The sequence below is a fragment of the Hylobates moloch genome, unplaced genomic scaffold (genome assembly GCF_009828535.3).
Source record: "Hylobates moloch isolate HMO894 unplaced genomic scaffold, HMol_V3 SCAFFOLD_4, whole genome shotgun sequence".
Classification (NCBI taxonomy): domain Eukaryota; kingdom Metazoa; phylum Chordata; class Mammalia; order Primates; family Hylobatidae; genus Hylobates; species Hylobates moloch.
In genome coordinates this window covers 84,061,746-84,066,073 of record NW_026652279.1, presented here as the reverse complement: position 1 = coordinate 84,066,073, position 4,328 = coordinate 84,061,746, and the positions used below count along the sequence as shown (strand labels likewise).

General features: G+C 41.2%; 1 pseudogene; it reads right to left on the bottom strand.

The window, feature by feature from the left end:
• Positions 1-327: 327 nt before the first annotated feature.
• On the bottom strand, positions 328-1,656 carry LOC116467445 (eukaryotic initiation factor 4A-I-like; annotated as a pseudogene).
• Positions 1,657-4,328: the final 2,672 nt, after the last annotated feature.

The following is a 4,328-nucleotide window of genomic DNA, read 5'->3' as shown; positions in this document are numbered from 1 at the left end:
ACAATGTAAACATGGCTACAATTTTCTGTTCCCTGCTTCCCCCTACCTGGGGACAATCCCCTGGCAACCTCACTCAGGAGTTTTAGGGGTTCTCCCTCCAGATTTGGTCCAGAAAATGAGGTTGAGTGACATAGTCCCTCGAATCACTTTCAAAGGAGGTCAGCTGAGGTGAGGAGTGTGCTCTCTCTGGGATCTGGAGGTTACTAGATTGGGGAAATGGTTTAGTGATTTTTGGGAGAAGAGCTGGTGCCTGGGGCAAGAGCCTACCCCAAAGAAAAGGGTGTCTAAAATGTTCACGTTTCCTTCTTTTGCCTCAAAAAGTGACATTTATTCAGAGAAAAAAAATGACAAGATGTCCACCCCTTGGCTCCCCTTCCCTCCCCACCCCTGCTGTTCCTCAGCCTCCTGAGATTGAACCCTGGCTGGGGCTAGGAAGCAGGACATCCCCTCAGCCATGAGGTCAGCAACATTGAGGGACATTTCCTCAATGGAGGTGTTGTAGAAGATCTTGATGTCTTGAAGAGTCCTCTTGTCTTCTTCACCATGTTAATAGCCACAACTTTATGGTTAAACTGTCCACCTCGACCGATTCTGTGCATATAGTTTTCCCTGTTTGTGGGAAGGTCATAGTTGATGACTAAAGAAAGCTGCTGCACATCAATGCCTCTGGGCAGCAGGTCAGTGGTAATCAAAACTCTGCTAGAGCCAGAACGATACTCCCTCATGACCACATCTTGTTCCTTTTGGTCCATATCTCCATGCATGGCAGAGACAGTAAAATCTTGAGCATGCATCTTCTGGGTTAGCCAGTCCTCCTTCCTTCAGGTGTTGATGAAGATGACTGCCTGGGTGATGGTCAGGGTTTCATTCAAGTCATACAGTTGTGTCCAGCTTCCACTCCTTTCATTCCACGTTGATGTATAATTGGTGGATACCCTTCAGGGTCAACTATTCCTTCTTGACAAGAATCCGAATGGGGTCCCTCATGAACTTCTTGGTCACCTCAAGTACATCAGAAGGAATTGTAGCTGACAGCAAAACTACCTGGGTGTTGCTGTTGAGCATTTGGAATATGTCACAGATCTGGTCCTTGAATCTATGGCTTAACATTTCGTCAGCTTCATCCAGTACAAACATCTTGATGTATTTGGGAGACAGGTATCTCCAGTTAAGCATGTCAGACACACGGCCAGGGGTACCCACGATGATATGGGGAGCTTCCATCTGTAGTTTCTGTACCTTAGCACACACATTGATTCCCCCAATACAGGCATGACAGGAGACACCCATGTAGTGTACTAGTGCCATGACCAGCTTCTGTATCTGCTAAGCCAGTTCTCGAGTAGGTGCTAGGACCAAGGCCTGGGTGGCCTTTAGATCTCATTGAATCTGCTGCAGAATCAATATGGCAAATGTGGCCATTTTCCCAGTCCCAGATTGGGCTTGAGCGATCACATCATAACCCTTGGTACAAGGTAGAATGGCTCATTACTGGATGGCAGAGGGCTTCTCAAAATCATAGGCATAGGTGCCACAGAGGAGGGACTCCGAGAAGCTCTTGTCATCAAAGCTGTCAACAATCTCATTCCAGTTACTCTCAATGATGCCTTCGGGCTCCATCCTATCAGAGCCATTGTCTCTGGATCAGTAATCCTGACTCGCTCATGATCCTTAGAAACTAGCCAAGGTTCCCTTTTTTATTGTCTCCTTTCTATTTAGAGAATTTTGCTTAGCCATTCTTTTACAGTAGGTCTGTGGGTATTAAATTCTGTTAGCTTTCTTTCCTCTGAGAATGTTTTGATTTCCCTTTCATTTTTGAATTATTATTATTTTTGCTAAGTATAGGATCCTCTGTTGATAGTTTCTTTCTTTTAACAATGGAAAAATATTATGACATGTCCTTCTGATCACTGTGATTTCTGATGATAAATTAATTCACTGTCATTCTAATGGTTTTCTTCTGATAAATAAAGTATCATTAGTTTTCAGAAATTTAAGTATGATGTGTTTTGGTGTGGATATCTTTGGGTTGATCCTATAAACAGCTGAATCTGTAGGTTTTCATCTCTTGTCGAGTTTGGGAAGTTTTCAGTCAATATTTCTTCAAGTATTTTTTCAGCCTTTTCAGGGATTCTAATGACACAAATGTTAGATCTTTTTTATATATAGTCACACAAGTTTTTGAGGTTCTGTATTTTTTGTTCAATTTTCTCTCTTTTGATCAGATTGTTCTGTCTTCTAGTTTACTGATTGTTTCCTCTGTCCCCTTCATTCCACTATCAAGTTAATTCACTGAGCTTTTCATTTCAGTTATTTTATTTTTAAGTTCTAAATTTCCACTTGGTTCTTCTTTATACTTCTATTTCTTTGCTGAGGCTTTCTATTTTCTTCATTTGCTTTAAGAATGTTTGTAATTACATTGAAACTGTTTTGTCATGGCTGCTTTAAAAAAATCTTGGCCAGATAATTCTATTATCTCTATAATCTTATTATTGGCATCTATTGATTATCTTTTTTTATTCAAGTGAGTTTACTTGGTTCTTGATTTGATAAGTGATTTTCTTTTAAATCTGGATTTCTAAATGATGTTCTGAGACTCTGGGCCTTATTTGAACCTTTTGTTTTAGCTGGCTTTTTCTGATACAACTCCATTGCCAGGTAGAGGTGTGAGTACAGATGCCCCACTAGGTCTCTACTACACCAGAGAGGAGGAGGACTACTACTGGTGTTGGGCAGGGGTGAGAGGTCTGGCTTACTACAAGGTCTTCACTGTCACTGTGATGGGTGGGGCCTCATCACCACTGGGCGACGAGAGAAACAAAACCTACTCTGACACATGACTAACTCTCTGCTTGGCCTCCTCTGACATCACCCCAATAAACTGCAGGGCAGGGGTGAAGACCAGACCTCCCTGATAGTCTCCACTGATATCATAGGAATGGAGGACTCATTACAGGCTAGCAGGGATAAAAGTCCTGCACCCTACTTGTCTTCTTTGACGTCACCCCAGTAGGGTGTTCGGTGCCTAATTACAGCCTCATTAGGGTTTGAGTTGTCTCCCAACTCAGTCTTTGCTGGTATCAGTTGCGGGAGTGGCCACCACTTTTCTGTAGTATTTTGTTGGAGTAGAATAGTTCTTGTCTAAATGTTTTTTTTTTTTTTTTTTGTCTTGTAAGCCTGCCCCTTTCTTGGTCTTTTGGCAAGAGAGGCATTTATATGAGACAAAAAAAACAACAAGGAACTCACCTTTATGTCATTCTTTGGGTCTTAAGATCCCTAGCCAGTCTGCCTTCTTCTTTTCACCTTTCAGAGTATAATTATGTTTGTTGTATATATAATGTCCAGTGTTTTTAGTTGTACTTAGTAGGAGGAATAGGGGAAAGTACATCTACTACTCTGTCTTCCCAAAAGTGGAATTCCTTACTTTTTTTTCCTCATTGTATAATTATTCTGATTCAACTGACCCTTTCACTAAAATTCCTAAGAAAATATTTCTATAGATCTCAAAAAATACAATGTAAAATATAAATGAGTAGGATTGCTATCCTGTTTCAGAAGACTGACAAAGATCAAGCTGGGCATGGTGGCTCACGCCTGTAATCCTAGCACTTTGGGAGGCCAAGGTGAGCGGATCATCTGAGGTCAGGAGTTTGAGACCAGCCTGGCCAACAGGGTGAAACCCCATCTTTAGTAAAAATACAAAAATTAGCCGGGCATGGTGGCACGTGCCTGTAGTCCCAGCTACTCAGCTACTCGGGAGGCTGAGGCAGGAGAACCGCTTGAACCCAGGAGGTTACAGTGAGCTGAGATCGCACCACTGCACTCTAGCAGGGGAGACAGAGCAAGACTCCGTCTCAAAAAAAAAAAAAAAAGGGCAAAAAACGAAAAAGAATGACAAAGATCAAAAGGAACTGACAGTATAAAAACTATCTTCCCAGATGGAGGTGATTTTACTTACATCATAGTTGTGCATTGTGCATGCGGAGTTCCATAGAGATGCAACAATTTAGGGGAAATTTTCCTAATTTTAGACTGCAAAGATTCATCCTTCCTCAGAACATATCTGGCTTCTTGATCTCATATTGTTTGCATTGCAATTTAAATGTTTAACATATTCCTTTCTTTCTAAGTAGATCCCTTGAGAATAGACATTTTTTAAAATGTAGAACTGCTAGGCATTCAATATGTACTCATTGAGTGGATGATGGAAGGACTTATACTTCAAAGTGTATATAGTGCTATGTTAAGGACTTATATTTTCCTTACAGTTTTATTTTGAAAGACTTAAATAAATTCACACCACTGGAGAGTTGGGACATGTTTTGCAA